This window comes from Eulemur rufifrons, chromosome 16 (genome assembly GCF_041146395.1).
Source record: "Eulemur rufifrons isolate Redbay chromosome 16, OSU_ERuf_1, whole genome shotgun sequence".
NCBI classification, from domain to species: Eukaryota; Metazoa; Chordata; class Mammalia; order Primates; family Lemuridae; genus Eulemur; species Eulemur rufifrons.
In genome coordinates, this window is record NC_090998.1 from 20,366,413 (window position 1) to 20,384,251 (window position 17,839).

The window sequence follows — 17,839 nt, forward strand, 5'->3', positions numbered from 1 at the left end:
GGATTTTTAACTTGGGGTGGTCCAGCAGCCCAGAAAGTAGCTTGGGTGGTGAGTGGGCAACAGGGTGCAGGTGTGATGGTAAAGGCCGGAGGTCAGGGTTTCTACAGCTGTGCTCCTGCTCTGTCACTTTGCCTCTCTAATTCAAAGGGCCATGACACATTGCAATTTTGGTAACGTTAGAAAATGTGCACGCAGTTATAACAGCAAGGGGTGTCTGTCGGTGGCTGCAATAATTTTCTGGGAAAAAAAGTTATCCCAGAATTTACCTTGGAACCAGGGTGGGCAAATTCTTTAGTCCGGAATGTCACCTGTAAGATTAAGACTATTAGAGTCACTGTCAAGTCATTATGGTCTGGAGTACCCCAAGAGGGAAGACAAAGAGAGGAGGGAAGTCTGAAGAAAAGGGAAGGAAGGAGACGGCGGCGACAAGAAAAGTGCCTGGCATGTGTCCCAGCACCATCCGGCTGGCCCCCAAGGGCGCTTGCAGGACGTGGCTCCCTCCGCTCTTATCCCTCCGGCAAACCTCAGTCCAAGGATCCCCTGAAATACAGGGCCTGGCCACTTCATTAGGGAGATGTTTACATCTTGTCCCAAGTCAACAAAATTTGATGATCTAGACAAAAATTCACTACTCTTTTGAATTTTTATAATTCTTTGGTCTAGTTTTCTAACTTGTCTCATGTTTCTCTTTATTTTAACTTTATCCATGCTTAATCTCCCTCACCAAATTGTAAATCTCTTATTGCCTGAGGACAGAATATAGCCATTTTTATATTCATTACAAAGTTTAGTATAAAGCCTAACAATTAATAGGGAACAAATTTTAAAGACAAACAAAAAACAGGCTGTCAGTATTTTCATTTGACATATTGTGTATTAGAGCCCCCTAGTGTGCAAAAACATCTGTCTACAGTAGCCCAGACTAACAGGAGTTTGAACAAATTGCCAGGGGAATGATCTCTCTGACTCACTCTTTTAATTCAAGATCCTTTTCTTTTTTTCCTTATTGCCTTGATTTATTCTTCTGAGAGGAAAGGCCAATTTTAGAAAATTAGAGCACATTCATTCTCCATGACTGCAGCATTGACTTGTGCTCCAGCCTCCCTCCAAAATGCCTTTTCTTTCACCCCAATACTGGAGGATAAAAGTGTTTCATTGATTCTAAGATATATTTTTTCACATTTTAATATTTCTGAGATCAAACTGCAACTTAGAGTTGATGCTCTCACTATTACTCTCAGCTATGCTGTATCATGCGTGACTACCATTTCTCACACGTATACAAACTCCATTATAGCACTTCTCAATCTCACATCACTTGCCTAACAGGCATTTTGGCGGTCATTTTTGTTGAATTTAAATGCCATTTAAATATCTTTAAAAAGATGTATTATGAAGACTACAACTGTATGTATATATGTATCATATGGTATAGAGAGTTATATGGTATATGGTATATCATATAGTATAGAGAGTTACAATTAGGCATTAAAACACAAAGCTGTTGTATGTGCAAAAAGGCAGGAAAATTTGCAGTAGGATGTAAATTGATTACTTTTTGGAAGAATTTCCAGATTATACTGCAAAACAGCAACCAAGTTTTCTACAAGACTTAAGAAGGGAAGATTCTAAGAAATGGTTAAGGCTGGATTATATTCTATTACTGAGATTAATGCAAAAAGATTGCGTATCACATGACAAGCAATGGAACTAGAGTCAGGAAAATTTGCAATGGTCCCTCTGAATAGGTAAAAGAAACTTGAGAGACTATTAGATGTGATCTATTTATTCCTTGTGCAAGGCTATCAATAAGATATCAATTTTTCCGTATCTTCCTGATAATTTTGAATAAAAATTGTTTAGTGATACATGATTCATTTGAGGAAAAACTAGAAAAGGTAAATTAAAAATCCTGGTAAAACCCTAGGGTAGAAACACTTCTCAAAATCATATTGACAGTGTTAAAGGTGTTAAAGAGACAAAGATCATGACCACAAGTTATAAAAATTAGCATATGACCATGATAATATGCATAATTACTGATGACCCCAAATTGTCTCCATATACAGTCATCCCTGGGAATCCACGGGGGATTGGTTCCAGGACTGCCGTGGATTCCAAAATCTGACCATACTCAAATCCCACAGTTGGCCCTGTGGAACTCATGTATAGGAAAAGTTGGCCCTCTGTATCTGCCATTTTTGCATCCAGCAAATAGTATATTTTCTATCAGGGTTGGGTTGCAGATGCAGAACTTACAAATTCAAAACGTGTAAGTGGACTCACAGGGTTCAAACCCATGTTGCTTTTAAGGCACAACATGAAATCCAAGAATGAGATCTTCTCTAAAAATGCCATTGTGTATAAATGCCAAAATAATCGGATGGATAGTGGTTGAGCTAATGGTGGACTGGCTGAAAGTCATTTGGAATTGATATCCAAGAGCATCACATAACCCACACAATAGTTTGAATTTTGACTCATTTCATGTCCCATATATCTTAATGGTTAAAGAAAATGCTCACCAAAAACTATAGTAACTTGGAATGTCTTGGCAATTCTTGATCCTTTGCTTTTCGATATAAATGATAAATTAAGTAATACAACAAATTCTATAGGTCTAGGTCAATTTTAACAGCAATGACATCTTAAAAATGTGGACTCTTCCTGCCAATGAATATAGTGCATCTCTCAATTAAGGTCTCTTTTATTGTCTTCCAATAAATCTTATAATTATTCCATAAAAGACTACACATTTTTTTGTGGTTGTTATGGATTGAAATTTCATTATTCTTGTTGCTGTAGTAAATAGTTTCCTTTTTCAAATTGCATTTTCTAGTTGTGTTTTACTAGGGTTATAAAAATGAAAATGACTTACTATGTCAATCTTGTATCTGGTAATCTTGCTAAATTTGTGCATTAATATTACAAACTTTTCAAATTTTGCTAAGTGAATTATTGCTAGATAATTTTGAGTATCCCATCATCTTCAAAAAGAAGATTTTTTTTCCTTTCAAATCCTTAGTGTTTTTATTTCTTTTTATTTTCTTTTTGTGCCATCTAGGTCCCCAAGGACAATGGTGAATGATACCTTATTCTTGTCCTTTATTATTAAAGACATGTTCTAATGTTCCAGCACTAAGAATTATGTTTGCTGTACATCTTTTAGGTAGATATCATTATAAAGATGCCATTATAAAGTTAATAAAGTTACCTAAGATTTTTTAAAAATCAAAAATAATTGTTAATATTTTTCCTCATGATTTTTCATCTACTGATATAAACACAAGACTTTTTTCCTTTAATCTGGTTAATGTGATTAACTATGTTAATATATTCTCTAATGTTAAAGCCTCCTTCTATTTTGCAATAAATCCAACTTATTCAATCACCAGATATAGCAGTTCTAAAACTGTTTCTAATAGCATAGAGGCAAATTACATTAAATAAAATTAGACAAAACTTTAATTTGATGAATTCACTGTAAACATGGAATATTTGTCTTTTAATTGGAGACTTCACTACATTTATATTAACTAGGATTGCTGATATATTTGGTCTGTATTTCACGAAGTGAACTATTCATTGTTTCCTATACACTCTGCACGTGCCTGCCCTTCCTGGTGTCATTCCCTCCTCCTGGTATATCTGTTATTCTCCACCATCTCTTATCCTCTCCTACCTTCACACACACAATCATAATCTGCTCTTTCCTTTCAAGGTCCAGCCTAAATTTCACATTCTCCTCAAAGAATCGTCTCATTCAAGAATGGGAAGTAATCATTCTTTAAACTTCTATATTTTTTATTTCATGTCAGTCAGGTAGTGTGCTGACATCGTAACAAAGTTTGAGGGAGCACATTTCATACATCAGTGTGAAAACAGGATCATCATGCTTATGAACTACAAAAGGATCAATCTTTACCTATGCAGGAACAGAGCAAAGAAAGAAGAAGGAAATAATAAAGCTCAGAGCAGAAATCAATAAAATGAAATGGAAAAAAAGAAAATTTATGACACCGAAAGTTGTTTCTTTGCAAAGAGCAAAAAAAATCGATAAATCTTTAGTGAGACTGACCGTGAATAAAATAGAGAGATGTAAACTATCCATTTAGAAATAAAAGAGGAAACATCACGGCAGATCCTAGAGAAATTTAAAAAATAATAACAGAATATTATTAGCAATTCTATGAGAAGAAATTAGATAAATTACACAAATTAATAATACTTATCCATGGAAATTCTAAATACATCTACATCAAGAGAAGATAGTTCAGTTAGTAATTAAAATTCTTCCTATAAAAGAAACCCAAGGCCTGGCTGCCTTTACTAATGAATTCTATCAGCAATTCAGTGGAGAAATAATACAAACACTACACAAACTCTTTCAGAAAGAAGAGGAAGGAGCACTTCCCCATTTATTTCATAAAGTCACTTTTACCCAGATGCTAAGGCCAGACAAAGACATCACAAAGAAAGAAAATTACAGACCAGTATCCCTCATGAACATAGACATAAAGTCTTTAATAAAATGTTAGCAAACAAAATCCTGACACACACAAAAACTTTATATACCATGAGAAAGTAAGGTTTATCACATAAATGCAAGACTGGTTTGACATGTTAAAATTGATTAATTTACAACACTGCATTAATAAAATGAAGAAAACAAGAATGATCATCTCAGACACACAAAAATGCATCTGTAAGTAACAAAGAATCATTCATGAGAACAAATCTCAACAAATCCTCAAGAATAGAAATCAAATTACTCATTCTGATAACAAGTATCTACCAAAAAACTGTGGCTAGCATCATATTAATCTGGAAAGATGAAATGTATTCACCTAACATCAGGAACAAAACAAAGATGTCTATTTTCAGCATATCTATTTAACATTGTGCTTGCAATTCTGGCCATTTCAATAAAGCAAGAATAAGAAATTAAAGGCATGCATATTGAAAAGAAAGAAATGTGCGTTTATTTGCAGATGACACCAAAGGAACTATATTTATGGAAAAATGCAAAATAGACTTCATCAAAATGAAAAGCTTTTGATTTTCAATGGGAGCACCACTGAAAACAATAAAGAAATAATTCATAGACAAGGAAAAATGTTTGCAAATATTGTATTTGAAAAAGGGCTTGTATACAGACTATATTTTTTATAATCTTAGAACCCCTTCCTCCAAATGTGCAGTGTAAAAAATTTTAATACACATTTCACCAGAAGAGATATACAAATGGCTAATAAGCACCCAAAACCTGCTCAACATCATTAGTTCTCAGGTGTTAGATGTTGGGTGGTATAAACTGGTACAGCTACTTTGGAAAGAGTTCAGAAGTTTTTAAACATGAAAACTATACCATGTGAACAGGCAATCTGCACACAAATGTTTATAGCAGCATTATTCAAAACAGCCAGGAACTGAAAACAAGCCAAATGTACATTAAGAGGTGAATGAATAAACAATGGAATCAGCAATCAGCAGGAACAAACTACCAATACATGCAATGATATAAATGAACCTCAAAGACACTCTGCTAAGTGAAAGAAGCCAGACACAAAGGACTACATACATAATACATATTGTATTATTCCATTCAGATGAAGTTTCCAGAAAAGGCAAAACTATAGAGACCAAAAGCAGATCCAAGGTTGCCTGGAGTCAGCACTGGAAGCAGGAATTGACTGCAAACTAAAACTAGGATAGTTTTGGGTGTACATATTAAAATATATACTAAAAATAATCAAACTGTATATTTCTAATGGGTAAATTATATGGCATATAAGCTATCTCTAAATAAAGTTGTTCAAAATCTATTAGGAACCCAATTACATTTGAACTAAAATGTAATGTTCACCTCTCACACAGATCTTGGGTAGCTTGTCTGTTAAAGAATAATAACAATAATAATAATAATGATAAACCAGTCAAACTATTGGCACTGGAGCAGAAGGGACTGACTGGAGTCTGGTTAAATCCTGAGATGCAATCATAATTGCCTTGACCTGACATCTCCCTCCCTACTAAACCAACAGCACCAACCATTTTGATGGGAAAAGATGGGTTAAGTTAGACCTGAAAAACACAAAGAAGTACATCTGGTTTCTGGTCCAGCAGATAAGAATCTTGGAAGTCCCTACTCCCTCCCAATCACAAGTAAAATCTGGACAAAGTGAAAATTCAACAACTCTTTTTAGATCCATGAGAGAAGTGAGGTCACAGGACACACTACTGCCCCTCAAATTAAAGGAACAGGAAGACAGATAATAGAGTCGCAGCTCACCTGAGCAGAAACACATGAGCAGAAACTGCTGTGGGAACCAGTGCCCGGGTAGAAAAACAAATGATAAATGATGGATTGCTGGAGGATCAGTGTGGACAACTTTGAGAATTAAAAACTCCAGGGGGATCCAGTCATCGGAAAGTCCCAACGCTTTTGTGAGTTTTGCTTCCAGGAGTTCTGCTGGGTCCTCAGAGTGAGAATCAGAGAAAAATTCCCTCATGCTAAGGGTAGAGGGAGGGGAAAATGAACCATTTTGAAATATGCCAGAGTGTTCCATTCTTCTTAACAATGTCTGCCTTCAGGAGAAACAATTTTTTTTTTAATTTCAAAAAAATTTAGGGAGTAGTCTTTAAACAAAGATTAACCTAATGAGGTTTAGGTTTGCTCAGAGTCTTAATGACCTGGGGGAAGAAAAGTACCCAACTCTAGCCAGCTGTAGCCTTCCACATGGGAGAAGGGAATCACCTAACTCCAGCCCACTTTAGCCATTCTGTCCCAGTTTTTCCATGGGAAAAAAAAAATACAAGAAGCATTTGTGAAGTTCACAGTCCATAAGAATAGGCTCTCTAAAAAACTGAGGCCTAATCATAGAACTGTAGAATATTCCTCTCCCCTCACACTTTACAACCACATCACTAAAAGCTTATTTATAGAAGTTCCTTTTACTCAGTACATCATATCTGGCTGTCAAGAAAAAATAACGAGGTACACTAGAGGCAAAAAAAAGCAAACCCAAAACACAGATTAGGAGGGGGGCAACACAAGCAACAGAACCAGACTCAGACTCAGATATGGTTGGGATGTTGGAATTATCAGACCAGGAATTTAAAACTATTATAATTAATATGCTAAAGTAGACATGAATAATGGATAAAGTAAACAGCATGCAAGAATAAACGGACCATGTAAATGAATGAAAATTCTAAGAAAGGACCAAAAAGAAATGATAGAGATTAAATACAAATGAATTTAATACAAATGAAGAATGCCTTTTATGTGCTTATTAGTAGACTGGATATGGCTGAAGAAAGAATCTCTGAGCTTGAAGATAATGTCATCAGAAACCTCCAAAAGTGAAAAAGCGAAGAGGAAAAACACTGGGGAAAAAAGAAAAACAGAATATATAAGAACTGTGGGATGACTACAAAAAGAGGAACATACGCATAAGGGAAATATTGCAAGGAGAAGAAAGAGAAGAAGGGACAGAGAAATATTTGAAATAATAATAACTGAGAATTTCCTACAAATTAATGCCAGATAATAAACTACAGACCCAGGAAACTCAGAACACTAAGCAGAATAAATGCCAGGAAAAAAAAAAAAAAAAAAACTGCACCTGGGCATATTATATTCAAACTACACAAAATCAGAGATAAAGAAAAAATTCTGAAAAAGCCAAAAGTGGGAGAAAAACACCCTTACCTATGAAGGAATAATTGCATCTGTATTTTCAGAAACCATTCCAGCAAGGAAAGTAGAGTGAAATATTTGAAGTGTTGAGAGAGAAAAACACCAACCTATAATTCTGTTCCCTGTAAAATCATCCATTAAAAGTGAAGAAGAAAGACAGAATTTCTCAGACAAATAAAAATTGAGAAAATTTGTTGTCAGTAGACCAGCCTTGTAAGAAATGTTAAAAAGAAGTTCCTTAGAGAGAAGGAAAATCATGTAGATCAGAAACTCAGATCTGCATAAAGAAAGGAAAAACATCTAAGAAGAAATAAGTGAAGATAAAATAAAAACTATTATATATGTTATTCTTAATTGATCTAATGGATAACAATTTGATCAAAATTGTGATAGCAACAGTGTATTTGATTATGTGCACATACAAATGTTTATGTGTATGTGGAATGAAGGGCAGCCATAATACAAGTGATGGAGGAAGAAATTACGATCATTTTATTATAAGGCACCAGTTGTGAAGCAGGATAGTGCTCTTTGAAAGTGGAATTGAATAAGTTATAAATGTATATTGCAAACTCTAGGTAAAAAAGTAAATAAAGAAGTATAATAGATATGCTAAGAAAGAGGAGAAAATGGAATCACATAAAATGCTCAATTAAAGCCACGGAAGACAGAAAAAGCATGCAAAACATAGGAACAAAGGACAGGGACAACAAATAGAAAATACTGACCAATATGGTCAATATTAATCCAGCTATGTCAGTAATCACATTGAATGTCAATGCACCAAATAAAAGACTGAGATTGTCAGAAAGGACCAAAAAACAAGCCCCTAATATACGTTGTTTATAAGAGATCTACTAATACTTTAAATATAAAGACACATATAGACAAAAGTAAATGGATGGAGAAAGATATACTTAGCTAGCACTAATCAAAAGAAAGTAGGAGTAACTATATTAATTTCAGACAGTTCAGTGATCATGGATAAAGAACAGCATTACATAAAAAGGGGTCAATTATTCAAGGAGACATGGTTATCCTTAATGTGCATGCACCTGACAATACTGCATCAGACTATGTGAGGCAAAAACTAATAGAATTGCAAGGAAAAATAGATGAATCCACTGTTATAGGTGGAGACTTCAACACTGCTGTATTAGAAATGGACAGATCCAACAGTCAGAAAACCAATAAGGACGTAGTTGAACTTAACACAATCACCTGGATATAACAAGCATCTATAGACTGCTGCTTCTAACAACAGCAGAATACATGTTCTCAAACTCACATGGAACGTGCACCAAGATAGAGCACACTCTACACCATAAATCACACCTTCACAAATTTAAAAAACAGGCTCAGTGCAGTGGCTCACACCTGTAATCCTAGCACTCTGGGAGGCCAAGGTGGAGGATCGCTTGAGCTCAGGAGTTCAAGACCAGCCTGAGCAAGAGGAAGACCCCATCTCTACTAAAAAATGTAAAAATTAGCCAGGGGTCGTGGCGTGTGCCTGTAGTCCCAGCTACTTGAGAGGCTAAGACAGGAGGATCACTTGAGCTCAGGAGTTTGAAGTTGCTGTGAGCTATGATCATGCCATGCACTCTACCCTGGGCAACAGAGTGAGACTCTGTGTTATAAATAAAAAAAGAAAAAAACCTCACAAATTTAAAAGAACAAAAATCATGTAGTGTTTTCTCTCAGACCACAATGGACTTAAACTTTGGAAAATCCCCAAATACTTGGAGATAAACATACTTATAAATAACACATGGGTCAAAGAAGAAATTTCAAGAGGAAATTTAAAAATATTTTGAGCTAAATGAAAATGAGAATAAAATGTATCAAAATTTACAGAATGCAGTAGAAAAGCAGTGCTTAGAGGGAAATGTATAGCATTGAATACATATATTAGAAAAGAAGAAAGATCTAAAATCAATAATCTAAGCTTCCACCTTCAGTAACTAGAAAAAGAAGGGCATGGTAGAAAATAATTGCAAAAGACATATCAGATAAAGGAGTGTTATCCAAAATAGACAAAGAAAACTTAAAAGTCAACAATAAAAACACAAATAACCCAATTTAATGATGGCCAAAGACCTTAACAGACACCTTACCAAAGAAGATATTTAGATGGAAAATGACATATGAAAAGATGCTCTGCATCATTTTCATCAGGGAAATGAGAATTAAAATAACAGTGATATACCACAACACACCTATTAGAATAGCCAAGATCCAAAACACTAACAACAGCTAATGCTGGCAAGGATGTGGAGCAACAGGAACTCTCAGTGCTAGTGGGAATGACTGAAAAATAGTACAGCCACTTTGGCAGACAGTTTGGCAATTCCTTACAAAATTAAACATGTTCTTATCATATGATTCAGCCATTGTGCTCCATAGTTACATACTCAAAGGAGTTGAAAACTTACGTCCACACAAAAATCTGGACTCCGATGTTTATTCCAGCTTTATTTATATTTAAATGTTTATTCTGTATTCATTACCAAAACTTAGAAGCAGCCAAGGTGTCCTTCAATATGCAAATGGATAAATAAACTGTAATATATCAAGACAATGGAATATTATTCAATGCTAAAAAGAAATGAGTTATCAAGCCATAAAAAGACACAAAGGAAACTTAAGTGCATATTACTACATGAAAAAAGCCAATCTGAAAGGCTATATACTGTATGATTCAACTATATGATATTCTGGAAAAGTCAAAACTACAAAGACCTTAAAAACATCAGTGGTTGCAAGAGAGTAGGTGGGAGGGAGGCACAAATAGACAAAGCACAAAGAATTTTTAGGGCACCGAAACTACTTTGTGTGATACAGAGTAACATATGATGACGATTTGATAATAGTGGATGCATGTCATTATACATTTGTCCAAACCTATAGAATTTACACCTCCAAGGGTGAACCCTAGTGAAAACTGTGGACTTTGGGTGATAATGTGTAAATGTAGGTTCATCAATTGTAAAAAATTTACCACTCTGCTGGGAGATGTTGACCACGGGTGAGCCTATGCATGCGTAGGGGTGAGGGGTAAGAGGAAAATCTCTGTACCTTCCTCTCAATCTTGCTATTAATCTAAAACTGCTCTAAAAAATAAAGTCTATCACACACACACACACACACACACACAGAACTGACATAGTTTTGCACATTCTAGTGATACCTCGAATTGGGGTTACTACTGCTAAATCCACATATGAATCCTCTGTCAAAGTCCTGAAATCCAAAGGGGGGAAAAACTCTAAAAGAGGTCAGAGGGTTGCAAAAGGTATTCATTCATTTTTTATGGCTGAGTAGTACTCCATGGTATACATATACTACATTTTATTAATCCACTCATGAAAGTAAAACTCAGTGGAAATCAAACAGGTGGGAGGGAGAAGGAGGGGATGGGTGAAATCATACCTAATGGGTACAATATATACTATCTGGGTGATGGGCACACTTATAACTTTGATTCAGGCAGTACAAAAGCAATCCATGTGACCAAAATATTTGTATTCCCATAAATTCTGAAATTTAAAAAATGGATGATTGGAAATAAAAAAGAAGTTAGAGGGTGAAAGAAAAAGCAAACATCACATATAATACAATGGCAATAATTCTAGCAAAATCCTTATCAGAAACAAGAAAAACTGGAAGACCAATTATCAGGGAAATGCAAATTAAAACCACAATGAGATATTACCTTACCCCAGTTAGAATGGCTTTTATTAAAATGTCCAAAAACAATAGATGCTGGCGTGGATGCAGAGAGAAAGGAACACTTATACATTGTTGGTGAGACTGAGAACTAGTGCCACTTCTATGGAAAATAGTATGGAGATACCTCAAAGAACTAAAAGTAGACCTACCATCCAGTAATCCCACTACTGGGTATTTACCCAAAGGAAAAGATGTCATTTTATCAAAAGATACCTGCACTTGAATGTTTATTGCAGCACAATTCACAATTGCAAAGATGTGAAAGACAATGGAATGACATATTTAAAATGCTAGAAGAAAAACTTTCAAGCTAGAATTCTATAGCTAAAAAAAATATACTTCAAAAGTGAAGGTTGAATTATAGACATTTTTAGGTAAACAAAAGCTGAGAAACTTTATTACCAGCATTACAAAAAAAGCTAAAGGAATTTTATCAGGCAGGTGAGAAATAATATCAGTTCTACAGGAAGGATTAAAAGCATGAAATCAGTAATAAGGGGGTATATATACAAAAGTATACTTTTATATCCTAATTTCTTTGAAAGACACCTATGTATTTAAAGCAAAAAAACAATAATATTATACTGTGGTGTTTATAAAATATATAGTAGTAATATACATGACAATAGGAAAAAAAGACAGGAAGTAACTTCTTATATGTGAAGTGGTATAATACTAATTCTAGTTATACTGTGATTAATTAAAGATGCATATTATTTCCATCAATGATGATCTGCATATATGATGCTGGTTCCATAAGATTATAAATTTAATGTAATCTAAGTGCACATTATAAAGTGCACAGTAATGTCCTAGACCTTCACATTCACTCACCACTCACTCATTAACTCACCCAGAGTAACTTCCAGTCCTGTAAGTTCCATTCATAGTAAATGTTCTATACAGCTGTACCATTTTTTGTCTTTTATACCATACTTTTACTGTACCTTCTCTATGTTTAGATACACAAATACTTACCTTTGTGTTCCAATTGCCTACAGTATTCAGTACAGCAAAATGCTAAGCAGGTTTGTAGCCTAGGAACAATAAGCTATACCATATAGCATAGGTGTATAGTAAGCTATACTACCTACGTTTGTGTAAGTACACTCTATGATGTTTGTTATGCTCACATAATGACAAAATCACCTAACAACACATCTCAGAATGTTTCTTGTCATTAAGTGACACATGACTGTAATAAGATGGTACACTTAAACCCAGCCATATAAACAATGCCATTAAATATAAAGGTGATAAATACTTAAAGGACAAAGATTGTCAAAATAGATAAAAAAAACAAAACAAGACCCAACTATTTTGTTTACAAGAGATACACTTTAAAAACAACTGCAATAGGATGAAAGTAAAAGGATGAAAAAGGATATACCATGTAAGTGTTAACCATAAGAAATTTCATGAGGCTTCATTAATGTCAAAGTAGACTTCAAAACAAGGAGTATTACCATTAATAGAAATAAAGAAGAAAAATTTATACAATTATTTTTATATTTATTCATATTATAATATTTTTATTGTTTAAAAAGTTAAGAATAAAAAGATAAATTCATAAAGAAAATATCACAGTCTTAAATATGTATTTCAAGCAATCAGGTGTTGAGGTGATCAATTAGGATAATGAGCCAAACTGAAAGTAACAATCAAGACTTTATTTACTTACTATGACATTGCAAGCAAGAAGCAAAAAGAAGCACCAGCTTTCCAGGTTTCATTTTTCCCATGGAATGGTAGTGGGCGAGAGTCAGGTGGATGCAGGAGGATGGGAGAATTGTCTCACTGCCAAGGAGTCCCAAACAAAAGGCTCTTGCCTCTTTCTGGACCCATGGGCTGGGGGAAGGAGAGAGGGAAGGGGTGGGGGTGGAGGGATACTGGGTCAAAGTAGAGAAAAGTGTCTTAGCCAAGGCCCCTGATAAACAGACCTCCACGTGGAGGTGTTGGGTTAGGAATGCAGATATGCATATGCATATGGCTTTCCCAGGAGTCCTAAGTTCTTGACTGCAACTCAATCCAGAAAACTGTGGTGAATTGGCTGTGCACCTAGGTTGGTGTGGGGAGGACGGCTTCTCTCCATGAGGCCTGCCAGGCAACACCATGTCACTGTCCATGATCAGACGCAAAGGATCATACATGAGTTTGGAGTCACAAGTGTATGCAACTTATAACAGAATTTCAAAGTACATAAAGCTAAAATGTATAGAACTAAAGAGAGAAATGGGCATAACATACTGAGAGACTAACACTTCTTTTTTTCTATAATTGATAGAGCAAATGCATAAAATATCAGTAAGCATACACAGTTGGCCCTTGAAGAACATGGGCTGGAACTGCGCAGATCCACTTATACAAGGATTTTCTTCTGCCTCTGCCACCCCTGAGACGGCAAGACCAATCCTTCCTCTTCCTCCTCCTCAGTCTATTCGACATGAAGATAATTGTGAATCATCTTTACAATTATTTGACTTCCACTTAATGAATAGCAAATACATTTTATCTTCCTTATGATTTTCTTAATAATACTTTCTGTTCTCTAGCTTACTTTTTTGTAAGAATACAGTATATAACACATATAACCTACAAATTAAGTGCTAATCAACAGCTTATGTTATCGGTAAGGTTTCTGGTCAACAGTAGGCCGTGAGTAATTAAATTTTGAGAAAGTCAAAAGATATATGCAGAGTTTTGAATGTACAGAGGTGGGTGTCCCTGGTCCCCACATTGTTCAAAGGTCTCAACTGTACTTGATCTAATAAACATTTTTAGTATACTGCTGCCGACAACTGCAGAACATATGTCTTTCTGAAGTACTCATGGAATTTGGGCCATAAAATGAATCCTAATAAATTTTAAACAAAATCACACACAGTATATTCTCTGATCATGCAAGAATTAAATTCAAAAGAGATTAAAAAAGATACTAGAAAATCTCCCATATTTTTGGAAATTTAAAACTACTAAATAACCCATGGCTTAAAGAAAAATCATGAGGAAATTAGAAAACACTTTTATTTAAAAATAATATAAGTACAATTTGTGGAGCCACTCCTACTTTCATCCTTTGCTTCCCAGAACCACATATTCTGATTTCAGTCCAAATATCTAATGGGAGAAATTTGTCATTGTCTGTCCAAAACATACACCAACCACATCCTGTAAAATGGTATCCTGACCTCCCAAGACATTATGTCTCAGGTAGTCCTTAAAATGAGTCTCAGGTGGGCCACACCAACTATGTGTAAGGCAGCCACTTTTAGATCAGTGTTTCTCAAAGTTTTTTTCATTATCCCACACCCTCTCTCCCAAGGAAACTTTTAAAATCATTTTTTCTTAACCATTTAAAATTTTTTTCTTAACCATTTTTTTTTCTGCCTCCTAGAACTAATTTTTTGCCTTTTTGGGGAGCAATATCACTCCTGTTGAGACTATAGATGATATGATGAAGAGTAATACTAGCTACTTCCATAGGCCTGAGCTCCTTGCTGCACTTCTTTTGCCGTAAAATGCGTGTCCTTTGGTCAGAAGGATATTGTACATCATATATGATAACAGTGTGGTAAATGAGTCATTCTGTAAGTGCATATCTGGTGCTGCTGTCAGGAGCATTGGGGACAGAAAAGGCAAATCCAGAATAAATGTCTATTTCAGTTAGAATCAATTACTACATGGGATCCAGCATGGAACACATTGACAACCACTCAAGACATTAACTTCACTATCTTAGTTTTAGCCTTTATAAAAGGTCCGGGCAAAACAATATGTTGAGTGGATGTCAGCTGGTCTCTTTTCTCAACTAACCCACTGTTTTCTCAATGAGCAGAATGTATGGTTTCTTTACTCTATACACAGTGGTTTTGGTAGCAGGTAAGGAGGTTATACACAGGTTCAATAACAGGGACTAATGCTAATCTGGCTTCCACCACTGCCAAGCGCCCAACCAACAACAGCAAAGGCCCCTGTCAAGCCCTTGGTAGAGAACTATTCTCTCACCTGGTAGGAGGTTGATTACGGCGGCCCCACCCAATGACCATTTGTATTCTATTCATACTGTCTCCCTTTGCCCCACATTAAAAGGTTGGATCTTCTTGATTGATGCCTATCTTGAGACCAATAAACTCATTTTTTTTTCAGACACAGGATCTTGCTCTGTGCCCAGGTTGGAATGTAGTGGCACAATCATGGCTCATTGCAACCTTGAACTCCTGGGTTCAAATGATCCTCCTGCCTCAGTCTCCCATGTAGCTGGGACTATAGGTGCAGGCCACCTTGCTGGCTAATTTTTTCTTTTTTTCAGAGACGGGGTCTCCTATGTTGGCCAGGTTGGTGTCAAATTCCCAGCCTCAAGCTATCCTCCTGGCTCAGCTTCCTAAAGCGCTGAGATTACATGCCTGCCACCGTCCTGGCTCAATCAACTCTTGATTATCTTTCAATCTAGCTTTTGATTACACTGTTTATCATAAAAAAGTTCTCAAACGTTGATGCTGATTTTTTAAATTTATGCCCAGAAACCACGATTCTTGTGAAGGAAAGAAATAACTTTCATTCTATCTGTATAAAAGAAAGAACAAAGACCTTGTTTTCTTGTATTTTCAAAAACCCAGAAAACTGGACAATGCCACTTATAAATGAGTTCAATCATCCTGCATTTTTAGTTGTTCATATCATCAAGAATTTAACTATATATCCCAAATAATAAGTTTTCAAGCAAAAGTATAGTCTATGACTTGTAATTATCCTTCTTTTAGGTTTAGGGAGAATTCTTGAGTAATTAATGCCTTTGGATTCTTAATATCTGTTTTTGAATGCTTACATTGAAACAATGGAACAGCAGGACTTGGTAAATTCTAGATTTTTTTTTGACTTAATGATAGTTGGTGAAAACAAGTTAAATCTGTTTTCCTCATATGGTCTGAGAATAGGTTAGGGTAACCCACATTTATACTACAGCTCTGACTTTTTCTTCCCCCAAATGAATCAGCTAAACACCATGTATATTTTCCATTTGGTAATAAAATGTCCCTTCCTAAAATAGCTGTAGCCCAAAAAGCTTGTTGTGTTAGAATGAAGTCAGAGAATTAATAAGGAGATCTGTACAAAGTATCTTGATCAATTTCTGAGAAGAAATATATGATAAAGAACAGACCAAGGTCACTTTTCCTGATGTCACTCCCTCTGAGAAAGTAGCTGGCAGAACCAGGCCACTAGAGCCCAAGGGAAATGGGAGTTTGAAGCAATTATCTAAATAATTCAGATAAGAAGGCACGCTTGGGCTTTTCAAAGTCACCCATATGAGCAGAAGAGGAATCTAAATGTTTTGCATCTTGTTAGGAATGTCTTAAAGTATCTCTGGGACACACATACTGATATTGACTCATTACAAAAAGGAAAAATTTTATCACTGGAAAAAGTGGGCTCGTCTATATTAATCATATTAAATAAATGCTCAATTTTCTTTCTACTTTGCCCAACAAACAGTGCCTTTTACTTGCATAAGAGGTACCAATAGTGTTCTTACATTCTATTCATAGCAATTATAATTCAATATTTCTAAAATAATTTTTTCACTAAGTAGCATGACTTTTAATCCGTAAGAAAAAAGTTATCAGTGTAGCTGGTATGGATACAAAATAAAACAGGAATAGAACAGGAAAAGAGCCTTACCCCTTCAATTGTGGCAAATAAAAAGACTTCACGTGCTATTAAAAAAATCATTTTATTCACAGGGTATATTTCCAAGTTTTCTCCAAGTAAAGGAGGTAGAGAAATTGAGACTTACTGAACCTTCTCACTGCCAGCCATAATTACAATGAACACACCAAAGAAAAAGACATGTTTTTACAGCAAACCTCCTCCCATGACATTGCATTTAGATTATGTGGAAAGAAACAACTCAGCAGAACCAACAGAGATAGATACTATTTTTCAAGTCACACAATAAAAAGTACCAATTAAACTTTTTTTTTACCTGCAACATTTTATATGAAACTCTAAAAAAAAAAAAAAAGAAATGAAGAGCATTGATTTTCCCCGTGTTTTCTGCCCATGAAGTTTGGCTTTAATAGGAAGAAGCAATTCCATATACACTTCAAAGGTGATTTCAATTGTACAGACTAATCTAAATTTTTTTCCAGAATTATTATATCCATGAACTGATAGACTACATTATATGAGAAAAAAGAATATTTGAATTTTTCTATTTTCTCCTTACCTCCAGCCTCTAAAAATTTGCTCTTGAGAAAACAGTTTGCACACAGGTAGCATTGTATATAATGTGCAATAATAGAGTTAAAGAGATCAAAGAGAAACATTTTTTTCCTCCAACACTTCTCAGACCAACTATACTGTATAGTAACTGGCTAGAGCTCTAGTAATATCTTAGACTCTTAGAAGATT

The 17,839-nt window shown here is 35.1% G+C and overlaps 1 non-coding gene across 1 annotated transcript; it reads right to left on the reverse strand.

Annotated features, from left to right (window-relative positions):
* Positions 1 to 3,812: 3,812 nt before the first annotated feature.
* On the reverse strand, positions 3,813 to 3,915 carry LOC138397805 (small nucleolar RNA U13). Its single transcript, XR_011235908.1, has one exon. It is a non-coding gene; the product is annotated as a small nucleolar RNA U13 (small nucleolar RNA).
* Between the last annotated feature and the right edge of the window lie 13,924 nt (positions 3,916 to 17,839).